Here is a 26220-nt window from a genome sequence, read left to right as displayed (position 1 = left end):
CGGGGAACAATCGTGGGTTTTTTTTCTCGGTGTCTCCTTCACCCAGTGTGTTTGGTCCGCGAGACGTATTTTATTTGGCCTTACCCTCTGTCGCCTCCGTGGACTTTGACTTTCTTTTGTGTGCCTGTGTAATCGAATCAAAATTCGAAGTCGATAATACGAATCAACGCTTCCAAGTGGGCACAAAATTTGGCGACGTCTTTACGACATCGTTACGACATCGTTACGACAACTTTACGACATCCTATGTCCATGTCGTTTCGGTGTTTTTGCGATATCGTAAAGACATCTTAAGATCATACGACTCATTTACGGTATCGTAAAGATACCTTAACGACATGGACATAGGAAGTCGTAAAGTTGTCGTAAAGATGTAACGATGTCGTAAAGACGTCGCCAAATTTTGTGCCCAATGGGTTCTCCTTTACCATCACCTTTACCACCACCTTTCCACCCGTACCGTCGCAATGCAGGGCGTCTGCTTGTTATTTATGATTTAATTCTTATTTTAATTTAAGCCTCTCTGGTTGTTATTTATGAACGTATTTTCATTTCAATTTCGGAAAGAACATTTTAAACCCTTCAAAGCATTTGAAAGAGCTATCTAGACCATTCAATGTATCTACCTAAGTGCCTGCGGAGAATTTCCCAGAGCTTCTCAGAGCCTTGAGAATCTTTAGCATATACTCAGGGATTTCAATTGGTAGGATTAGTATATTTTTAATCACGAGTTAATGTTTAAGCTATTATTTGTTATTAATATAAACATTCAAATTACGTAATATTCCCATGAAGCATGGCAATTTATTCTAACATTTTTATTATTGAAGTCCATTGCTGTCAAAAATGCGATAACAACTTTTTGAGACTATTTTTTGCTGTGAAAAGTTCTGAAAATGTACTACAAAAACTTTACGAAAGTTAAGCTTTTACTCATTTCTCATAATACGAAAAAAATACTCAGTGTTTGAAATACTTTGAAAATTATTGAAATTTTTCATACAAATTTCAGAAAAATTTCATTCAAATTTATAAAATTTTCGGGGAAAAAACAGAAACTATTTTAATGAGGATTAAAATACAAAAAAGAGCTTTTTATGTTTTCATCGTACTTCTTGTTTATATCATCCTATATCATTCTTATTTCATCCTTTTTCTTGTTTATATCGAATGCAAATAATAACTAAAGCATTAACTTATAACTAAACATGCACCAATGTTACACTAACTTTAAATTTCAACAAAATACGGGAATTTTCAAACAAATATTTCCATTTTTAACTAAAAAAGATCAAGTTTCAATAAAAACTATCAAATTTTAAACAAAAATAGAATAATTCAGTTTTTAGTATACAAAAGTTAATATTCAATAAAAGCAAATGAAATTTTCTACAGGTTTTTTAAAATTTTAACCAAAAGAGGCGAATATGATACCAAATATTAAAAGTTTTAACAAAAAAAGATGAATTTTCAATCCAAGTACAATAATATAAAGCGTATTTAAAATAAGATAGAATTCACTTACAATCAGGCAGGTTCTACACATTATATAGTAGAATCTCTTAGCGATTAACATTTTTTATAGTAAATTATGCAAGACATTTTTTCTGATATAAGATAAAAAATGGAATTTGGACACCTATGTTAAGAATAATAAAAAACAAATTAATTCTTCACCCATAGCATTAATTCTCTACAAAAAACTATTAGTTTTTAACCAACAATGATATAATTTAAATTTCCCTTAAATACATTAATTTTTAACAAACAAAAAATAATCCAGAAACTCGTTGAATCCTCAATAAACAAGATAAGATTTTAACAAAGAAAAATAATTTTCTACCAAAAAGACGAATTTTCAAATTTAAAAAATTAATTTTTAATTAAAAATATACATATATGAAACCAGAAATAGGATAATTCCTTTTTAGTTAAAAGAATTAAAATTTAACAACAAACAATTAAATTTCAACAAATTAATTGAAATTTTACTAAAATAGATGCATTTGATGATACATAGTTGAACTTTCAAGCACACACATGCATTTTCAACCAAGAACCCAAAAATATCAATTTTTAATTCCAAATTTAAGTGTTCCACCAAAAGTGGGATAGTTAAATTTTCAGTTAGAGAATTTAATTATTAACAAAAAAAACGGAATGTGCAACTTAATAGTTTTGTTCTTAATCACAAAGATGCATTTTCAAACAAGGAGATGAGTTTCCTACCAAAATAACGAAATTTCATCGAAATATGTGCATTTTCAAACAAATGGTTGAATTTTGAACTACAAAAGATCAATTTTCAACTTCAAATATCAATTCTCTAGCAAAAATGATTTTATCCAATTTTAGCTTACACACATTAATTTTTGTCTAACTATGAAGGAATTTAAAAAAAAATTGTACCCTCAATGAAAAAGATAAATTTTCAACAGCGAAGATTAATTTCCTACTTGAAAAAGACGGTTAAAAAAAAATTTAACAAAAAAGGACCCAGTTATTTTTAATATCATTTTTCTATCAAAAATGGTATAATCAAATTTTCTCTTAAATAAATTAATTTTTCGCAGAGAAAGGAATTTTTAACAAAATAATAGAATCCTCGAAAAAAAGATGAAATTTCAATTAGGAAGTTTATTTTTCTACCAAGAATGACGAATTTTCAACAAAATTCTGACCTTCCAAATACTGTATGAAAACATATGAATTTGTTTCCAAATAGTTCAATCATTAACGAAAGAAGATTGACTTTAAACCAAAAGGATGAATTTACTACCAAAAGATAAAAATTACAAAAATTGAATTATTAAGTAAAAAAGGTTAATTTTTAATTTAAAATATCAATTTTCAACAAAAATAGTAGAGTCGAAATTTCTTTTAAAGAAATTGGTTTTTGACAATCTGAAAAGGAACTTTTTAAATAACTGAATCCTTAATGAAAAATATTAATTTCAACCAAGAATATTACTTTTCTACCAAAAATTATAAGTTTTCTACAAAATCTAGAAAGTTTCAAACAAATATATGATTTTTATCTAAAAAATATCATTTTTCAACCAAAAGTAATATAAGTAAATTTTACCATTAGAGAAATTAATTTTAAAAAAATATATATACAGAAATTTCAAGAAAATAGTTGAATTTTCAATCAAAAAGGTAAGTTTTAAACAGAAACAGATGAAGCTTCAATTATGAACTTAATATTTAAGGAAAAAATCTGATGGTTTAGTTTTTAGTTAAAAAAATTATTTCCAATTTAAAGAATCGATCAGGAAAGGAATTATGTTGTTTTTAGATCAAATTTTAAGAGAACTTTTTTTCGTTGTAAAATAACTTCTATGTTCAAAAGATTAATTTGTAACCAATAAGATTAATGTTTTACAAAAAAGACGAATTTTCAACCAATGACTTGATTTTTAAACTATAAGGGAACAGTGTTTAAAAATTTTTTGTTGAAAATATTCAAAAATTTAGTTGAATTTTTTTTTGTCTTGAGTGAAAATTTGTTGCATTCAACTACTTAGTTAAATGTTAAACTAATTGAGTGAAAATGGATTTTTTTTGTTCTAAAGATTCATCATTTTAGTTGAAAATTTAATTGTTTTGTTCAAAATTCTTTCTGTCTTTGGTTCGAAATTAATCTTTTTTGTTGAACATTTCTCTGATTGTTTTAAGGTTAAAAGACCTTTCAAAGATTAATTTTTTTGGTTGAAGACTCATTATTTTAGTTAAAAATTTATCTCTGGTTAAAAACTTAAACATTTTCTTAAAATGCAGTTTTTGGTTCAATTCAGCTGTCATTGTTTTAAAATAATCATATTTTTTAGTTTTTGGTTGAAAATTTATCTACTTATTTAAAAGTTTAATTATTTTGTTAAAATGTTAGGTATTTGGATGAAAATGTAACTATTTGGTTGAAAATTCGTTAATTTTTTTTAACTGAAAATTAAACTTGTTTATTTTCAGTGTAAATAGTTTTGTTAAAAATTTGTCTTTTTAATAAAAGATTTGCGTTTACAACCGAATAGTTTAACTTTTAACCAAATACATACATTTCCAACCTACAAATATAAATTATAAACTGAATGGCGAAATTTCCAATAAAAAAAGATTAATCTTTAACAAAAAAGAGTAGCATTAAGAAAAAATAATTTCAAATTAAAACGTAGTGGTGAACATCTAAAAAAAAGAATTTCAACAAACTATTTAAATTTTTAACCAGGGTTGAATTTTCGAACAAATATGTAAATTTTCAAGAAAGTAGTTGGAATTTAACCTGCAAATATGGATTTTCGATAGGAAATGTAACATTTGATATTTCAATGAATGCAGATGCTGCCAAGAGATGCATTGTAAAAATAAGGATACGAATTTTCAATCATAAAGATTAATTTTCCATAAGAGATTATAAGTTAAACTAAAAGTAGAAAATATCGCACAAAACACTAATTCATTTCCGAAAAAAAAAAAATTAAAAAAGAAAGTAAATTTTTTCAACCAAAGAGATGAATTTTCCACTAAAACTATTAATTTTTCATCTACAAAAACGAATTTTCAACAAATAAAGAATTGTCAGTTAGGAAATAAAACAATGTGTCCCAATCCTTAAACTTTTAAGTCAAAAGACTATTATTCTGTTATTTTTAATAAATAATTCCACTGATTTCAATGTAATTTGAAATGTAACAATTATTAGTTCAATTTTACAGAAAAATTTTAAATGGAGACTTAACCAAGATTTTCAGGGGAGAGTTTACCAAATGAGAACAAGCTTATTACGTGTGTTTTTCCACCTATAAGAAAATTGATCATTATAATGCGCGTGCAAAAATTTTGCTAAATTGATTTATAAGAATTGTAGGTTAAAAATGCAAAGTTTATTATTTAAAGAATATGATTATCATCAACGTGAGTTATAAAATTGTAATAAAGGAAATTCATCAATATTAGGTATAAATTAATTTTTTTAATAAATAAAGCTCATTTGGAATAAAATAGTTTAATATAATTTTCTAATAAAAAATATTAAATTGGTTAAAATCCTATTATAGAAGATTAATTACAGTTTTAGGTACAGAACTCAGTCCTTGGTGCTTTCTATTATTTTATACTAATTTTGTGTAACATTAATTAAATATGTATAACATAGAACATATAGGTTTTTGGTTTATTCTTTTTCATATAAAGATAAATAGGCGCGCGCAACATTACTACTCCCTAATTTTTTCATGTAGTCCGGTCATTCTATGCCATTGTGTCGTTATTTTTTCGTCGATTGCATGCTTAATGGTTATTCTGCAAAAATGTGGTGAGGAGCTATTATCATTTATTTGCCGAAAAGCATCAAAATAATTCACGTCGAGAACATAATTCAACTTTGAGAAGTTCCTGTATCGTCAAATTTCCCTAGAAAATTTTTATTTTTTTTTAATTAATTCTTCAAAGCCTTAACAACTTCTATCTTTTTCAAAAATGAAATATTTTCATAAGCGTGGCTATAAAGTAGTTTCAAGAAAAAAAAATTATCTTTAATACTATTGCACCTACCGCAACGAGCCAAAGCTGTTAATGTTTGCAAAAGGATAAGAATTAACACCATATAAAAACGTTCGATTAATAATAATAAAGTGAGGATATTTGTTTCATTGAAGTGTAGCGGTACATTCAAAGAAGCGGGCGGGCTTTGAAGGACAGTAGCACGCAGCTTCTGGTTCCTCAGTTCAGGGCTGTTTAGCGCGCACATAATACATCTGCACCCTGCCCTATCAGCGCTGATATGTATCACCTTGCATTGTTCTTAATAATTATATTTTTGTGGAGGGGACTTTTTTCTTTTAAACTTATTTAAGGATTAATTATTAACCTTTTCTAACTCGAACATTGTTCGCTATACACGCGCACTGCTAGCCGGGTGGTCCGATTTATTTGCTTCCTAAACCAGGCCCCACGGCCATTGATGGAGTGCTCCTCTCACTGTTTCATGGATAATATAATAATAAATTAAAGGGACATGCCTTGCCCTTTGTACCTGACGTTAAACATAATATGAAATGGGACAGGATTTGTGAACTCTTTTCTTACTTCAATGTAAGAATACTATTGTTCGTACTCTTCATTTGTTACTGGTATTATTAAAAATACTACTTCCTCGTAACGCCTTTCCTCTTGGTTTAAATTTCTTCGCCAGTGCCTCATCCTAATTATTAAGTGGTAACTAGTAAATAGGTAATGTTCATTGTAACTTTCTTTTGAATATCAAATAATTTTATTTACCGTTATCTTTTCGAGTTATTTTTTATCAGGATCGTTGAAATTCTTTAAATAAATAGTATTTAATAAATATATAATGATAATTAATCATAATAACTATAATTAAAGTGTAAAATGTTTCATGTTGTATTCATTATGAAATTGTTATAATTATAAATTTATTAAATCATTATTATTGTTATAGATATTAAAATAATACATATCTAATAATTAATTATGTATTATTAAAGCAATCGAGTAATTTATTAAAAATTAATAAGTACTATCAATAATTAGTCCATAATTATTAACAAACATTACATTGCTAGTCATTATTTATAACTGAAATAAGACGCTAAGACACTACTTATTGAAAATTAAATAAATAATAATTTATCATTAATTCCAATTGATCCAATAATATTAATTATATGAATAACTTCATAGAATCCAAATACTAACACAGTTTTAATACCAATATCTAGATTTGAAACTGAAATATTAATCATCAACAATGGAATATGACGGAGACATCTGTAGAAATGCAATAAGATTACGAAAGAATGTGGCAATTTGGGACTCTGACGAGCTTTCAGCTTTAACCCTTTCCGGCATACATTTTTCAGAGAAACGAGTTTTCATGAAAATTAGTATATAGGGGTTTCTGGGGTCGTTGATCACGAATCTGAACTCAGATTTAGAAAATTCAAAATGGTGGATCCAATATGGCGACTTAAGTTTAGAATATTTAAAAATTTTTTTTAGAATTGGTATACAGGGGTTTTTTGGAGTCGCTAATCACGAATTCGAACTCAGATTTTAAAAATTCAAAATAGCGGATCCAACATGGCGGCCAAAATTTGGATTTTTTTATTTCGAAAATTGGTGTACAGGGGTTTTTGGTATCTCTGATCACGAATCTAAACTTAGATTTTCAACATTCGAAATGGCGGGCGATTTTGAAAGTCTGATTTCAAATTTGTGATCAGCGACCCCGAAAACCTCTGTATACCAATTTTCAGAAAAAAATCCAAAAATATTTTAAGTTTAGGGCGCCATCCTGGATCCACTATTTTAAATGTCCAAAATCTGAGTTCATATTAGTGATCACTGACCCCAAAGACGGTAGCCATATTGGATCCGCCATTTTGAATTTTCAAAATCTGAGTCCAGATTCGTATTTAGCGACCTCATTAACCCATAAGTACCCATTTTCATGAGGATATAATGCAAAGTTTATTCAATAATGAATTTTGTCAACAAAAAAGGCTTTTTTTCATCTTTGCTTATAAGTATTAACAAATTATTAAAAAAATGTAGACTCTTCGCACATAAATTTCAATTTTCTATCAGCCTGCGAGCATGAAATTAAAAAAAAACCCGTGTAAAATCCAATAAAAACTACTCTGAAATCGCAAAAAATGATATGAAAAAAGGTGGGAATACGGTATTCCCACCATACCGCAAACGGTTAACAAAGGAGCACGTCAAGTTCGAAAAGAGTAACTGTTAAATTGCTGCTGCACTGCCAAGCTAAACCATGTTAAGTATTAAATATTTAGAAACTTTGCCAGAAATGCATAGCCCTACAAATTATTATTGATTTTTATTACAAAAAATATTGATTTTCTATTTTCACGTATCCTAAAATATTTTTCAATCTAATTTCAAAAATTCAAAAATGCATTTTTTAACATTATTTCTTATTATTTTATTGCGTATTGATATGTTTAATTATAACTTATATTATCCGGATAGTTAATAACTTGTGCACTTAGAGTGCGCCCAGAGTAGATACGACCCTGCTTTCAAAACCCCGCTTAGTGGCAAACAAAAGAGGCTGCACTATCGCTTACACAAAGGAGCTATTGTATTTTAGTTAATATATGCCAGCATTTAAAATACTTATTATTTCTATTAAACATAGTTTCAATGCAATCAATTTATATGGTGTTAATACTTATCATGTTGCAAACATTAACAGGTTTGGCTCGTTGCGGTAGATGCAATAGTATTGAAGATAATTTTTGTTCTTCTCAGCTACTTTATAGCCACGTTTATGAAAATATTAGATTTCTGAAAAAGATATAAGTTGTCAAGGCTTTGAAGAATAAATAAAAAAATCGAAATTTTCTACTGAAATTTGACAATATAGGAGCTTGTCAAAATTGACTTATGTTCTTGAAGCGCATTATTTCGGTGCTTTTTGGCAAATAAATGATGACATCTTCTCACCACATTTTTGCACAATAACCATTAAGCGTGCAATCGACGAAAAAATAAAGACACAATGGCATAGAATATACAGTTTTTTTGTACCATTTTTTTCTCTGAGATATTTACACCCAAATTGACCGGACTACATGAAAAAATTAGAGAGTAGTAACTATATAATCCGCTCGCTTCTATAGTCTAACTTTCCTCGCTGCGCCTGGTCTCGCATGCATGTCGCTTTTTTCTCGCTATGTTAGTTCCATGTCCATTGTTTATAATGAATGCATCCAAATGCATCAGTATAAATACGTTAGCAACGTAGTTTTTTTTTTGAATACTTGACTTCAAAATGTGTTTTTTCTCCAAATTTCATGACCATATTAGTAAGCAGTGAATGAAAAATACATCACTACACGCTTTTCGGAACTTCACACCCAGCGGAAAAGAAGCCGGCAACGAGCAATGTTGCCGACACCAACAAGATTGTTCCTTTGCCAGCGCCGGAAAAATTACTGCGTTGCCAGCACTGGCAACATTTCTCGTTTCCGGCACCGGCAGGCTAAACTGTATTTATTGAAAATAAACCTTTCGCTAAAAGGCCCAAACAGAAATAACAAACAACGAAGACAATTGTTTAACAATGAATCAGAATTAGAGTGATGAGGTAAGTATCGTTTATGTAAGAGTATTAACTTTCAAAACCACAACCTACTTATATATAACTGTCAAAGACAATAACAGTACTTGTAATCTCGAAAACAATGAGCACCCTCTCAACCTATTTGTCATTCGTCTACAAACAATCTTTTTCTTATTTGTTCACTCTCCTTCTGAAAAGTAACCTTCAAAACAATGAGCAGCCTATCAAATTGTGAGTATACACTCATAACCTGACCATCCGTGACCCTAAACAGTTATCATTAGTAAGAAAAATTATTTTCGGAATATTTTCACGAAAAAAATGTACATTAATTCTTATAAAATTATTAATGTTCGTGGTGTTTCAACATAAACACATACTTATTTCTCCACTCCTTCACAATTCACAAATGCAACTCAAACGTTCACTACACTTCTGTTTCATTAATCGACAAATTATTCTTTAACTTCTCTTAAGTCAGAAATTTTACAATAAACAATTAAGTTCGGCTTATTTGATATAATTCTTTTATAATTTTAAACATTACGCGGCAATAAATAGGTTCAGCATGGTTACGCCGACAATTGGACACTTCTGGCATCGTCCTCTAGCTTTTTGATACACGCACTACCATCTTTCGCACGCATTTTACCACTGCGCACAAACTATACCTTTTTAGCTGAAATGACATTTCGGTGAAGTGGACTTTAGACGAATTGGATACCTACCGTTGAGATATTGACCACTATTCTCTGCTATATATTATGTACAGTATATATGTATACAGTATGTATTCAAAACAGGTCTCTATGAAACAAATACTTTTAAATCAAGCAGTTTTTATCATTTCCGTATGAGACATGTTTATAGAAAAATGTACAGGAATCCTCAAATTCACATTTTTATAGGTTAAAAAAATGTTGACAATCCAACTCCGTTTCAGTCGGCGAGATACATATTTGGTACACAACAAAATTCCGATTAATTCCGTTTCGTTTTGTCCCTTCTTTGACCATACTTTAATCGCATTCGAATCGTTCCGCTGGCGCTGCACTCATTCCAATTGCTCTCGTTATCACGTTTTGACGTTTTCAAGCATCGAAATGATATAGGGATGGGTCATACCGATGCGATACTTTATGTATCGAGTGCTTTGTACTCGATACTTCGATTCTCGATACCAATACTTAGAAGGTCGATTTTTCGAGGCATCGATACTTTTGACATTGTTATCGAATATTGACGACTTCTTCGAATCCTATATTTCAGCGGCTTGCTATTAGCGTTCGTTTTTTCTTTATCCAATAGAAACTGTAATTGGCAAAATTGTGCGCTGATTGGTTAATCGAATCTTAATTTCTGTTAAGTAGCGAATAGCGAATCAAATAATAATTTATGCATGTATTTCTTCTTTAAGAAACTGCATTTAATTTTCGACCTCAAATGTTTAAACGGCCGATATGCGTGTTTTGTTTTTTAATGCATTTTACAACTTCAGACAGTGCTTCCAATTTTGGGATCTCTTCATATTGTGCATGCATATTGGCGCGTTTATTTCAAATGATTTAATGTGCAAGAAAATCGTTTGCAACAAATAATACTTTTTAAATTATCAGAACTAATCCTTTGATCACAAAATAGACTTATTAATTGAAACGTGAAATAATTATTTGATTTTTATTCTTAAGAAATGAAAATAGATTTTTCATTAAAAGAAAGAATCCATTTTTTCACAAATAATAATTTGAAATAATTTTTAATATCGCTTTGCACTTTAAAATTATCATTTTTTGCAAGAAATTATAAACATACAAAGAGTGACGGCAAAGTTGACCTATTTTTGGACCTCACTAGTGATCTGGTGAAAAGATATAAAAATATGTTACAGGTATCAAATTACTCATTATTGAAAACCAAAATGATCAGGGGCCATCCATATACCACGCGGACACTTTAGGGGGGGGGGGGTATGACAAAATTCCACGCTTGTCCACGAAGGGGCCGGGGGGATCGAGCTAGAATCCACGTGGACACACATTTCCCTAAATCTGTGAAAAATATACTGAAATGAGACAAGGTATACTCTGGGTATACTCCAACTCTTATATTGTGCCAGCGCACAATATAATTTTCATTTTAATTTCCATTTTTTTCACTTTTTCTTTGGAAGTCAAATCATGTTTAAGCTCACGTTCCTAAGCTAATTTTAATTTTTTTCAGCCAATTCATCGTTCCTTTTGGACTTCTTATAGTCCGTGACAATTCTATGGACGTCAGTTTAGTACTCACTAAAATTTCAGATTTTTTTGTTTTCATAGTCAACAGTTCGAAATTCGTTGACTGACTAACAGCTGTTGGTGTATTTTGCTACAAATTATCGTTAAATTCGTCAAAGTTTCGAGTGAAAAAACGTCATTTTAGAACTCTTCAAATCCACGGGGAATAATTGTTTGGATGCTAAAAACTAACAATAAGTTTGACTGGCAGCTCCTGAGTGGTGCCAAAGTTAACTGGGAAACTGTCAAACATATCAAAAATTCGAGTGAAAAAACGTCATTTTAGTATTCTTCAAAGCCATTGAGGATGATTGTTTTGGTGCAAACTGTTACGTTGAGTGGAGAGGAAGGAATTGTTTTAAATGATTACGCACTGGTATTATTGTAATACCAAACTATTTTATTAAATGATTTGAGAGAGTTGCGGTGGTGCGTCCGCTCGGGTCGGGTGCCGTCCATGATCTGACGATCAGGCGGGCAGGCGCGGAGAGAGTGCCAGTGGCGTACTATAGTTAGCGCCACCTGACACAAACAACTAACAAAGCATTTGACAGGCAGCTCCTGAGTAGTGCCAAAGTTGACTCACATTTTAATCAGCAACTGAATAGTCCTTTTCATTAACTACAATTTTCATCCATAGGATACTTTTATAAAACGAATATGTATATAAAAAAGGAAACTACGAAAATCTCACTTGTTACGAAAATTCACAGCTCGCAACAATGGGTTTCAGGAGTACTAAAGTCACGTTTCTTGACTTGAATTTTTGGCATGTTTGACAGCCTGCCAGCCAACTTTGGCACCACTCAGGAGCTGCCAGTGAAACTTCTTGGTAGTTGTTTGAACCTAAAAAATCATCTCCAATGGGTTTCAAGAGTACTAAAATTACGTTTTTTCACTCGAATCGTTGACATGTTTCACAGTCTGCTACACTAAAGCTTTGTTGTAGCTAGAAATATAATTCTGTGGAGATATAGCTAAATGTCCAATAAAGTTTAGGTAGAAATGCAATCTAGATATCTAAGATATATAAACCGTCTGTCTCCTGCAGACAGAAAATGTGGGAGATAATTCTTTTATTATTTTCTAAACATTCTAGCAGTCATGATCAAACAGCATATTTCCTATAATTAGTGTGCTCGTACAGCTAAAAATTCTAACCTAAAATAACTGTAGCATATAAATTGAAATGCATTTAAAAATGTACCTTCTTGCATTAGTTCGCACAACACTAACACCCGACTTTTCCGTAAATACAAGAAGCTCATGCCTCGTGTCGTGTGGCTTGTGAGAGTTAAAAAATGAATAATATATACAGTAATGAAACGACAATGATGGAACCGATTATGGAAATAAGAGATTTTCTGATTAGCTGTAACGTCCAGAATTATATTGAAGCTCTCAAAGGAAAGTGAGTATTCTTTTATCAGTGCGCGTATAACTTCCAAAAATCTTCGTTTACAACTTTTTTTCGATACGCCCTAATGTACATATTGATATGTATTGATTATAACTAACTGTTTTCAATTTAAGATTTTTAATAATTAAGTCATGTATGTATCTAATACATAATAAAGATTTAAGTATTTATATATATATATATTGTTGATATATTTTTGCGTCATTATACCTAAAGATATATCGGCCTATTAGCAAGAAAAAATTATAGGCACTTCAGTCAGAAACCGGAGCTAGATCGGCTGTCAAGTTTAGCTATATTTTTCACCTAGAATATCTAGCTGAACCTGGTCAGGTGTGACACCTATACTTGTTTAGCAATAGAAACATAGACATTACAGCTAAATTTTCTAGATACTGCACCTATATTTTGCCTCCAAGAAAATCTGTTTAATACAGCTAATTATTTAGGATGACGAAATCCAGCTATACTCTCTAGCTGGGATAGCAAGAATTCTAGGAATATACCTGAACAATTTTTTCAGTGTAGTTAACTTTGTCACCACTAAGGAGTTGCCAGTCAAACTTATTGTTAGGTTTTAGCATCCAAACAATCATTCCCCGTGAGTTTGAAGTGTACTAAAATGACGTTTTTTCACGCGAATTTCCGACCAGTTTAACGATAAATTGTTGCAAAATGCACCAACAGCTGTTAGCCAGTCAACGAGTTACGAACTATTGACATATGAAAATAAAAGAATCTGAAATTTTAGTGAGTACTCAAATGACGTCCATGGAATTTTCGCGAGCTCCCGGATAGTTTGAAGACTAATGATATCTATATTTTCAGAAAATACGTCCACGTGGACAAAGTACGGGGGGGGGGGGTATTTGTCCAAATTTTACGGCTGTCTACGGGGGAGGGGTAAAAAGTGCTGAAAAATTGTTCACGTGGTATATGGATGGCCCCTCATCGCTTTTCGTTTTCTAAAAATTTCAAAAAATTACCCCTATTTAGGGGCTGAGGCGACCCAAAAAATTTTTAAATAGAAAATACCACTAATTATACAATCATTTTTTATTGTATTTTTTGTATAAAATAAAACTTACAAAAATAAAATCCCGTATCTTCTTGATCAAGAAGGGGTTGACGTAAAAAATGATTTCATAATTAGTGGTATTTTCTATTTTTAATTTTTTTGGGGGTCTTCTAAACCCTTAAAAAGGGGTAATTTTTTTAAATTAAAAAAACATGAAGAGCGATGATCACTTTGGTTTTTAATGGCGAGTCGTTTGATGCCTGTAACATATTTTGATATTTTTTCACCAGATCCTTAGCGAGGTCCAAAACAAAGGCGAAAAAAATGCCTAATTTGGCGTCACTCTTTAATTACCCGCGTTATGTACTACGCCTTGTTTTCTATAGCCAGTTTATATTTATTTAAATAAAGAGTAAGATTAGACTTTTATACACATCAGTCTTTTTTGTATACCTATCATATCTGGACTGCCATGTTTAGAAGAAAACTTTTAACTGTAAAATCAATGTCGATAAAATTGGCGAAAACATGTATACCGAAAAAAGTCAATACTCTGACGTCGATTCTTTGGTATAGATACTTTTGCATTCAGATCAGTACTTGGATCGATATCGAACTTTTAAAGTATCGATACTTCGGTATCGATACTTTTTCTCAGAATCGCCCGACCCTGATTTAAAACTTACGAGCTTATTATGCCCTCTGGGAATTTCAAACTTTGGCACTTATGCCCTTTTGGTGTTCCAAACAATAGCACTTATGCCCTTTTGGTGTTCCAAATATTAGCGCTTAAGCTCTTAAGGGGATTTATTAGACTGGCAAAACGGGATTCCATTTTAAAGCCGCAATTTTGAAGATTTTTTTCTGCTTTTTTGCATACGGCATCTTAATGTTGGTCTATTTTGCTGATTAGCACCCGTTTTTGGATAAAATGTTTATATTTTTTTTGTCATGAGATGCAGAACAGTTACAAAAACTACAAGTATGAAAGCATGGGTTTATTCAATTTTAAATAGCACAATTAGTTTATTCATATAATTGGAAGAAAGTGAAAACAAGATTCATGAAAATCAGTTAATATTTGCAGTAATAATAGAAATTTTAAAGTCCACACGAAAGTATAGCCAGATACTTCGTAGCGTTTAGAATCATGCAGAACGAACTATCCTTTCATTGGCATGACCCTGGCGGTCCGAAAGAACCAAAAGGAGCCTCTACAACGTTAAATTTTCTATCAGAAACTCAAGGAGTAATCGCAAAACTTTTTTTGCAGCGTTAAAAATTTTTTTAAATGTCATTAACTTTTGCTGAAGGTCACTTCAAGCGCATCCATAATAGCTCAAGTAGTATGTTGCGCTCGAAGTTTAAAAATAAAATAATCTCTCATTTGCATCGCAGCCCATGTAAATGACAGGTATTTTATTTTTAAAAATTTTGAACGTTGCAAGAAAAGTATTGCGACTACTCCGTGAGTTTCTAATGAAAATTTTGACGTAAAATCCGAATTTCAATAGTTTAAAAGTTGACCTTGCTGTTTTTTGAGTTCTTTAAAAAGGAACCGAATGGGGTCTTTATGTGTACTTTGCAGAGGCTTCTTTCGGTTCCTTTGGTCCGCCAGGGGAGATTGATGCCGTTTACGAAAACTAACATTTGAAAGGATGACTAGATTAACTTTTAATTACCGGAATTAGTTTTCTTCGTATAATTGAAAGAAAGATAAAAAAATACTCCTGAAAATCGGTTAATTATTACAGTAAGAATGGAAGCGTTGAAGTCCATACAAAAGTGTAGCTATGTCGACAATTTGACTCTGAGCTTGACATCTACTACCTCAATCAGAATAGTAAGTACTTAATCTAAATTGCTGAATAAAAAGTGTTATTATATTCTAATAATAAGCTTTACTGAATGACTCAGCAGTTTGTTAGTAAAAAATCTGAGAAAAGCTTACTCAAGCAATTACTAACAAACTTCTGTCGATAAGAATTATCATTTTTATCTTGTGCACTTGAATCTCAAATGATGAACATTGAAATAAGATTAAATAAAAAAGGGGGTTAAAAGTATGAGTAGTAAGTATTCTATCTATATACAAACGGGAAAAATTATTAAATGTATGTTTTTGAGAGAAGTACAGCATCCTTGAATCGCAGATTTCCACACCTTTATATTCGGTAAATATCACTTGGCGAGTTTCCAAGTTTGAATCCAGGTTTCAGTGAAATATTTAAATTGAAAAGAAACGGCATATTCTGGCAATTTATCCACTTACTTTTATTGGAGATAGATCTTCTTTATCTTTTTACAGTTTCCACATAAATTGCTCTATACGGTAAAAGTGCATTAATCTTTCCTGAATTATTTCTATAGTCGGGGATAATGTAAAACAAATGTATAATAACTCTACAAGAGTTCTGTAACTTCATATTGAACTCCGATTTAAAAAGGTAACAGCAGACTCTACGACAATTCTCGCTACGACACTTCTCGGTTCCCAATTTCTCCTTCGTTCGCTGGCCCTCACTCCTTGTTTCATCTCACGCACATGCATACGTGGCCGGCTATGTCTACTTCGCAGTGATTGCAACTTTGGCATGTTGAGCTACTGCGCTTGCCCGGCGCAGCGACTCTCATTGGTCGCTGTTGGCGCGTGATTAAAACCGGCATAATTAACAATTAGTGAAATTAAAATAGATCATGATTGTGAATTGTCCATTTATATCAGAATTAACGTAATTTGTGGTGTAAGATTGGAAAAAAATACCAATGCGTATATTTGGTAAACAATAGTGTTAAGAGTCGTTTCAGTTACTAATCCAGAAGCCGGGCACCGAGTTACATATTTGTCGGGCAATAAAAATTATACTTTAGTTAGAAACAAAAAAATTTTTGTGATTGAATAAATACTGTATAAAAGCCGTTCAATTTCACAATTTCTTTTCACAAGTTACTAAATACTGTTATTATTTGACTAACAAAAAAAAGTGAGTAAAATTAGTGAACTCATACATCCTCACATATCCCATAGTTTAGGAATTTGGATTCCTAAGAAAATGGGGATCAATTAAGACTAACAAACATTTTGGGGGCTCGTCCGGGATTTGTGGTGGTTTATTATGGTTCACAGGATACGAAAAACAGCGTTTAAAAAAAAGATAGTGAAATCTTAAAATTTTTATATATGGTGGCGAGACCGTTAAATTTGAAATGAGGTGCTCGGTCGCTTACATACGACATTTAAAGTGAATTTCTTCATTTCTTTTCGTTGAACTGAAATTTAAGTTTCAAATTTTCATTGGTCATATTATCATATTACATTGGTATTATCCTTGTGATGGAGAACTTATTCTTTGAGTTATCTGAGATCTCAGTCTATTCAAAGGATAGAGATTAACTTTAAAAAATTGGGCAAATCCAATATTGCAAAGGCTATTACTAAAGCTAGAATAGAACTTCTTGACCAACGTTGGCAGAAATTTGAAAGTTTAAACAAATCAAATCTGTGACTAGTTCTGTGGAACACGAAAAAATAAATCATTTTTTTAAAAGCAAATTTCTTCTGATCGAGGATATGTATTTAATTGCTCGTGATTTCTTGATTCATCAACTTGATTTAATTAGACTGGAAGTTGCTGTGTCAGAAAGTTTAAATCAATTGCAAATTTTTAAACATGATTCTGTATCGGTTCAACTTCCTCAGATTAAGTTACCAGAGATTTCTGGAGAATATAAATATTGGGAAAACTTCAGAGATTTATTTGATTCTCTTATTATTCAAAACCATTCTTTATCTAATGTCACTAGATTGCACTATTTGAAAACTTCTTTAAAGGGTGACGCTGAAAATCTATTAAAACATGTTATTATTTCTGAAGCCAATTTTGTAGTAACTTGGAAGCCGCTAAAGAAAAGATACGATAACAAAAGAGCACTTATTACAGCTCATTTACAAGAATTCATTAATTTGCCTAATGTATCCAACAACTCTTTAGAAGATTTAAGAAAATTGCGCGATACTACAAATGAATCTCTGGCGGCTCTCAACAATTTAAAACACGAAACCCATTTATGGAGTGACTTATTAGTTTGCTTAATAACTAAGGAACTGGATATTGCGTCCTTGAAGGAATGGGAAATGCAAATTGGTGCTGATACTGATTATCCAACTTACAATGATCTAGATACATTTTTAGAGAAGCGTATTCGCGTTTTGAAAGCTATTAAAATTTCGAAGGTTGACTCGTCTGCTCCCACACAAGGGAGTAACTTAGTAAGTCCTAATGCAAACAATTCTTAAATTACGTCTAATTTACAAACTAATTAACATACTCCAGTAAATAATGATCAGCCTACGATGATAAGGGGAACGCATCATGCATTTCAGAATAATAAATCTATTGGTATTTAAATAATTACGATAGGATTCCAGGTACCACTTTACTTGCCACCGCAGTTCTTGAATTGAAAGAGGACAATGGTAGATGTGAAAGTTTTCGAGTATTAACGGATCAAGGATCTCAATGCAGTTTTCTATCGAAAAGAGTTTTGAAGATATTAAAATCAGCTTAAGTATGGTTACATCCGAAGGAGTCAAAGCGTACCCCTATTCCATTACAAGCCCTCGTCTTGTTCAAGTTAACTTCATACGCTCTTCCCAAATTGCCAGATCAGGCAAATCTAGGGTAATTAAGAAAATTCAGCTTAGCGGATCTCGATTTCTTTGAATCCAATAGAATAGATGTTATTTTGGGAGCAGAAAGATTTCGATACTGCCTACTACCTGGATTAAAACAAGATATCCTCGGTTCCTTAACAGCCTAAAATAGTCTTTTTGGATGCATATTATCAGGACCTATTCAACAGTCTGAAATAGGTTGTTCAATCTCAGCCTGTCATTATACGGCTTCAGAACTACAAGATAATTTATCTCGTTTCTGGGAGATGGACGAATCTCCTTCCTCATCCTCTTTGCCTGAGGATGAAATTTGCTGCGAGGAGCATTTCGTTGCTAATTGTCCTCGATGGCCCTCCGTTCAGTATATGATCAGATTACCCTTTCGAAATAGTCCTCTCATCGAAATCGGTAATTCCTTAGGTAGAGCTGAAATTATTTCAGAAATGAATCTACCCTGTTTAAAAAATAAACCCGAACTTCTATCTGAATACTCAGCTCTCATGTCTTAATATAGACAATTAAACCATATGGAACTGGTTAAAGATTTGACTGAATCGGATTCTTCTCAGACTGTATACCTACCTCATCATCCTATCATTCGAAATGGTAGTTTTACTAATCATTTACGTGTAGACTTTAATGCCTCAAGTCTCACTTCTAATGTGTAAATCGAAATGTTGGTACAAATAGCCGCATTTTTAGTACCAACAGACACTGGCTGGATTTGTATTATCAGAAATGATGATTTTTGTTCCTTTTTTTCTCATTATGATCATCATTATTTGGCCCCTCTGAATTAAAAATAACTGTTCTGAGCTGAAAACGTTATTTTCAGGTATATAACTTGTATTTTTTTTGCACTGAAATTTTTACATGAAATCATGTAAATATTCATACATATCATATTAAATGTTTGAAATATATTTATTTAAAAATTCGTTCGTGAAATGAAATTTAGTCTTTGGAACTAAAAAAAATAACAATACAAAATGTACGAGTTATTATTTTGCTCTCACCTTAAATCACAATTTGCTTAATTTCTGATTTTAATGTGCAATTCATAATAAGTATATATTTTTATTTCAATAATTGTCAATTCTCTTTGGTTTGAATTGCGCACCAAAGGTGACCAATAAGGGTCACTGCACCGGGCAAGCGCAGTTGCTAAACAAGCCAAAGTTGGGATCACTGCTACTGCGTCGAACGCGGCTCGTCGCAGGAGAGATGGTTATCTGACACTTCCTGTCAGCTTCCCCTACAGCCCCGCAAACGAGAAGTGTCGTAGAGTCCACTGTTATAAAATATATGAAGGAATTCATTAAAAAGCGTTGAAAACTCTCGTAGAAATCACATTTGAGGTAATGAGAGTTTTTGATCACATAATTATAAGGTCTAGAAACCTCAATTCTGTTAAATGTATCGCAAAAGTCTCGAAAACATGATGAAAAATCTCATGAAAATTCGATTGACGAAGGAGTAAGTGTGAGTATCTGAAAAATTATTGTATTCATATATGTGTAATGTAAATATATGTATATAATGTAATGCTAATGACGCAGAGTAATGACTACAAAATAAAGCGCAAGAGTGTGCTTGTCCAATTTAAGGAAAATGGTCCATATTTCCATTCATTTCAAACTATATTGATGTCAGATGATTCATTAAAATTTGTTGTTAAAAAGCTTCACGACTGCTTATTTATAACACAGAAAAAACAGTAGATAAATTTCCCAGTGGGCACAAAACTATGAAAGACTCTTTCTTCTATAAAAGAAGTCTTAGGGATGTCCCAAAGACGTCTCTAGGACCTCCTAAATCTTTTTGTCCACTGAGTTTACATCGATTTCCGACGAAAGATTCGCTGCAACAAAAATTCACTTTACAAGAGAAACTTTAACGAAATATCGGTTAAACTTTCTTTTGCTTTTCCATGACAACACATGTGTTTTGAAAAACGAGAAGTTGCCGGAATAAAACCTAATCCCTCTTAAAAAATTTCCTGCAACAAATTTTATCATTACTCTATTCTGTGAAAACACCGTCAAGCGTACCCAGTATGCAGGCGGTCCGAATCCTTTTCAACCCAAACAGGGACTTCAAATCGCAGAATCTATCAAAGGCGATATATGCTGTTTTTAGAGGAAATGAGGCGATACATATTTTTATGATTTCCAAATAGAATTTTTCCAAAAAGTTTTGCGAATTTAAATTTTGTGCATTATTTTTCAAAAAACCAGAATGTTGATCTTTAAACCTCTATAACTTCCTGTCTAACTGAGATATTAATTATTTTCTCTTTATTTATAATAACGTTCATCGTCTTCTTTCCAAATCCACTGAAAATTAAAAAAGGTTTCAAATTAACAAAATGACAGCGGCTTTTCTGAACAAATTAAAAATCGATTTTCTCAAAAAAACTACCTTTAAATTTTTGTCAATGTGTCTTATCCCGTATGATGCTGCTAAGATACCTTTCTTTTGTTACTAGAAACTTAAAAATAATATTAAGAAAAATAAAAAGGTAGTGTTTTTAAGAAAATCTTTTTAATTATTCTCTTCAAATTTTGAAAATATGAAAATAGTATAATTTACTCTAAAAACAACATATTTCGTCTCCGAGAGATTCTGCGATTTCAAGTTTAGGACCCTGCCTGATTTCAAATAGATTCGGACAGCGATGATTGTTATTTGTATGTGATCCTCAAAAAACCGACTTTGCTTACAGTTTACTTGTAAGCACTATTTATCTGTTTATTTCTCATATAATTTTTTCCATCTCCTCATCCACATTTCCCTCTCCCATTTTGCTATTTCTGACCTTTTCTCTAAAATGTTCTTTTCCTTCCCTTGGCGAATCCCCTTTTCCTACACTTTTTAAATTCGCTCTCCTTTTATTAATATTTCTATTGCATTTTTGTCCCTCTAATGTCACTATTAAGGGAAAGTGATTCGAATCAACATAATCACCTACCTCTAGTTGCTTGACCTTCTCTCTCACCTCATCATACAATATCACATAGTCAATTACTGTTCCCTTTTCACCTCCTGAGCGTGTATATTCTCCTTCCTCATCTCCTTCTGTATTTACGTTTCAGATAAACCATTCCAACTCCTCCAAGCTCTTCAACAACTTTTTTCCCTCCCCATTCAGTACCATATCTTTGGATCTTCTTCCTCTCTCTTCTCCCCATTCCCTTCCACCTCTGTCTCCTGTTCTCGCATTGAAATCCCCACCTATTATCAGCCTAATCTCTTTTTTATTTTCTTTAATAATTTCTTTCGTCTCCTCTGCTTTCTTCTGCATATCACCGTTCTCATAAAACCCCCACTACCTTCCACTTTTCTCCTTCTATCTTTACCTCTTCTACTATTAATCCTCCTTTTTGTGCTATCCTATCTTTCTTATCTTTCCCTACCATACTTTCTCCCATCGCCATTCCTCCCATTGCTCTGCCTTTTTTATTCTTCCTCTTTGCATTTTGAGCTTGCTGTTTGTAACCTCTTGGTAATCTTCCCTCACTCTTTCCCATCCCTTTTCACCTATCCAAGTCTCCATAATTATTACTATATCCCATTGTGTCAAAACTCTCATAAACTCCCTATCCATTCTTTCTAATCCTGCAATCTTCCAGTAACATATCTTCCATTCTTCCCTACTTTCGTTTCTCGTCTCTTTTTGCTTCTTACTATTCCTTCTTTTACTATATCCCGCTCCTTTCTCACCTAGTTTCCCGATTTTTCATTTCTTACTATCTCTTCCCTTTCTACATCGCAATTGCACCATACTTCGTCTATCTGTATTATCTCGAACTTAACTCATGTTCTCTTTCCCTATTTTCTTTCCTCTTTGCTCTTCCCTTCCTACATTTTGCATTTCCTCTATCACTATCTTAGCATCAATCCTTTTTAGTACATCGTCCACCCCTTTCTTCAGCTCCTTCCCTTCTAATCTTATACCCTTTATCACTATATCTCTTTTTCTTTCTTCCCTCTCTTTCTTTTTTATTTTTTGTTCTATTCTTCTCAGCCCTTCCTTCTCCCTGTTCCCACTCTCTCCACCTTTAAACGCCTGATTTGAGCTTTCTATCTTTTTCAGTCTATCATCCAGTTCCTCTAACTTTTTATTAGGCTTTTCCTGCTTTTCCAATCTTTGCTCGAGTGACTGCATCCTTTTTTCTAGTTTTTCCCTTACTTCTTTTTAATACCTAATTTCTCTCTGGAGCTCGGTCATTTCCCGCCTTATTTCTTTCTGTATTTCCTGTCTCCGTTTCTCCTGCTTTTCTTCATATATTACCATAACTTCTACCATCATTTTTCGCACGTCATACAACTGCAAATTTTCTATGTTCCCTCTACAGTCAACTTTTTCTTTGTCTTCCCCCTCTTCTTTCTCTCCCGCTCCAATGTTTTCCTTTCTCGGTGGCGTTCTATACGTTTTAGGATTTTTAAGGATGGATCCTGTTGCTATTTTATTCTCACTACTTCCCCTCTCCGCCCTATCCCTTTTCCTATTAACAAATTTCTCAATTGATCAAAAACTCTCTGCCCTTAATCTCTCCCTTTCTACTGTTTTTTTTGCATTTTCCCCTTTTTATCTCACGTTTCGGTTTACCAAACACTTCCTCGCCTGAGCTCCCGCTAGCCATAAAATTGATGTAACTTGCGTAAACTCTTTCGCAACTGTACTACCCCACCCTGCTATCTGATCTTCCGTGCTTCTCTCTATCTAACCTGCCCTGTTGCTGCTAGTTATCTGCACCGATTTCCCTACCCTGCTTCATAGGCCAAACAAACCAACCTCCCAGGCAATCCACAAAATGACTCTAACACTTAAAATATCTCTCACATTTTCAATTCTATTATTATTATTATCACATTAACTCTCACTCAAACACACTTCCTTCATACTCTGCCTATGAACTCACCTCATATCTCACTGCAATTTGCCAAATTCAGCAACACACAATCACTGCTACCAAACACTTTCGCGCCGGAAACGGAAGTCCGACAGGCTCAGTCAAAGTCCGGAATAAAAGTATAAGCTTTGGGGCTTCTTTGTCCTGCTGCACAGTGGGCTGGTTTGAGAATTTAAAATTCAAAATAGTCTACAGATCGCAAACGTGAACGCATTTGAAAGTTTTTTTATATAAATGATCAGATTTATTGTGGATTTATTTGATGAAAAATGATTCAATATACGTGTAAAATTACTTTCTATTAAAAAAGATAAACAGTACAATTTCATAAATAAAGGAAAACAAACTACAATATTTATTGTAAAAATCAACTTTCCAGTAATAAAGAGCCAGTAATAGGTGTTTCGTTTTTAAAATTTGTTATTAACAGTTAAAACATTAATTTATTGAAATCGAAAATCACTATTTAGACGACGCTACTAAGATTAAGTATGGAAAATAAAAAATCTGACTTTGATTAAAATAAGTAAATTGAAATGGTTTAGCAATAATAAAACAACAATAAACCATTATTGTTATTAATAATCTAATTATGACAAATATTAGACTGTCAGCTTGTATGGAATATATATCTATGAATTCGCTTTAAATAATCGGATTTTCCGGAAAAGGTTTGAATTAGGCAATTATTTACACTATAGAAGAATAAAAGTATTGAGAATCAATTACTGACGTTTTCTAAGTCTATCTGCGTTAAATATGATAAATATCGAGTTTAAATTTTTTTAAAACTTGCGTTGAATAAATAATTATATTGAAACAAAAATGTATAAATATACTCAATAAGTTTTCTTAAAAATTTAATGCCGATCATTTCTAAAAAAAAGTTTCACATCCGTTCACAATTGCGACCTGTAGACGATTTTGAATTGCAAATTCCCGAGCCAGCCCACTGTGCAGCGGGAAAAGTAAACCCCAAAACTTTCATTTTACTCTGAACTTTGGCTGAGGATGTCCGGCTGCAGACTGCGGTATGACGGCACATCGGACCTTGCCTGTAACATATACATAATTTAAGTCAGTGGCACACAACAATAACCTGTGGAGGACCAGTAGAGGGAATGTCTAGATTTGTCTAACTAAAAAATGTGGCTGCGGCCTTGTAAGAACCAATATTTAGTGTAGGCATAAAGAGGCAATTTCTACCCTGGTATTAGAATGAAATTCTGAGTATTTCTTAAACCATTTATTTTTTAATATACACGGAAAAAGGTTGTGTAAAAAAAAAAGAAATACTTTTTTCTATGAAGTACTCTTTGTTCACTTTAATTTAGACAGGAGTATAGTAAAAAAACACTTTCTTGGCGTTCTGAGGATTGTATTTTATCAATTTTAGAGGCCGGATGTAAAAAATTATGTAGAATTATTGATGTTTAAAGCTACCCTCAGCAAAAAACTACCCTTCAGCAAAATAATTTAATATCATTATAATTCAATAATTAAGTACATATCAATGACGATATAAACAATTCGAATGTAGTTAATTTCAACTGGCGCCTAAAATCTCCTCTATGTAATTAGTCTTTTATAAACTCAGCTTTATAAACTTATATCGTCCTCATATCAACTCAGAACAATATACTTTCCGATCAGCAATCTGGAGATCGTAATACTTAAAACCAAATAAAATATAGGCTAAAGGCACCAATTATCATTTGTCGTTTACAAAATTAATTTCACTTTGCATGGAACAATAGTATGTTTCCATTTGAGTAAAAACCATGAAATAGATTCATGGGGAGCCTCCGAAACAATAAGATTAGGTATACTTGACAAAATAGTGAAAATGGAATTAATTTTATTTTGGATTTCAACCTCGAGAGCTGTTGCTTTTACTCTATTTGTCGCAGATTTGTTAACCCACTTCGTGGTAAAAATAGCTCTTACAGCTTATGAAACATGTATTGTTAATAATGTACATAACATGTTTTCGTTAAAACGTGAAAGTTCTGTCCCCATTGAAATAATAATAAAAAAACCTTTTTTCTTGGTGATCGGGGGACTGGCTTCCTTGAAATTCTTCTCTATGTGATTTGAGTGTCTTTTAAACTTATTAATCTTATGTCTACTATTGAAAGATTAAAATTACTCACACATAGAAAATAAAAATACCTCAAGATTATGAATTTGGGGATCGTATTACAACCAAATAAATTTACTTTGAAACCACCGATTCTTTTTATATTTTCATATACTACGGACTACGGTGAGTCTTCCTATAAGTAAAAGACATTAAATCTTGGTGAACTCAGCCTCTAAAATATAAAAACGAGGTGTACAAGACAAAATAGCGAAACAGGAAAAAATTTTGTCTTGAACCTCGACCTCGAGAATGAATGCTTTTACCCTACTTGTCGGAGATTTATTACCCCACTTCGTGGTCAAAATGCTCTTATAGATTATGAAATATGTATTTTAAACAACATACTTAAAATTTTTTCATTAATACGTTAACAAGAAAACGAATTTCTTAGCATTTCGAATAACTTAGCATGGGTGCTTCATTCAGTCGATCTGAAATTAGAAGCTCACTAGAACTAATATGAGCGCGCTAACTTTTGTACTCATTTTTATAAGTTACTCAATTTTTCAATAACTATTTATTTCTTAAAATTTTCTGAGTATCTTCTTGCTAAAATTAGATTTTGAAAGAATGAATACAGTGAATGCATGTAACGTCAAATTTACGAGTACTATTATTAGCTAGAGTTCACATATTACGTATCGTTATTTTTCACCCGTTTATCTC

At 32.0% G+C, this 26220-nt stretch overlaps 1 protein-coding gene across 1 annotated transcript in view; it reads right to left on the bottom strand.

Annotated features, from left to right (window-relative positions):
• LOC117174117 (protein PTHB1) overlaps positions 1–23444 on the bottom strand; it is a 989848-nt gene extending 966404 nt beyond the window's left edge. Inside the window, exon 1 of the mRNA XM_033362889.1 lies at positions 23421–23444. The gene's annotated coding sequence lies outside the window, so the exon portion shown is untranslated. The remainder of the gene's footprint in view (positions 1–23420) is intronic.
• Between the last annotated feature and the right edge of the window lie 2776 nt (positions 23445–26220).

Source organism: Belonocnema kinseyi, chromosome 6 (assembly GCF_010883055.1).
Source record: "Belonocnema kinseyi isolate 2016_QV_RU_SX_M_011 chromosome 6, B_treatae_v1, whole genome shotgun sequence".
Classification (NCBI taxonomy): Eukaryota; Metazoa; Arthropoda; class Insecta; order Hymenoptera; family Cynipidae; genus Belonocnema; species Belonocnema kinseyi.
The sequence above is the reverse complement of the archived record's forward strand: the minus strand, read 5'-3'. Positions and strand labels throughout refer to the sequence as shown.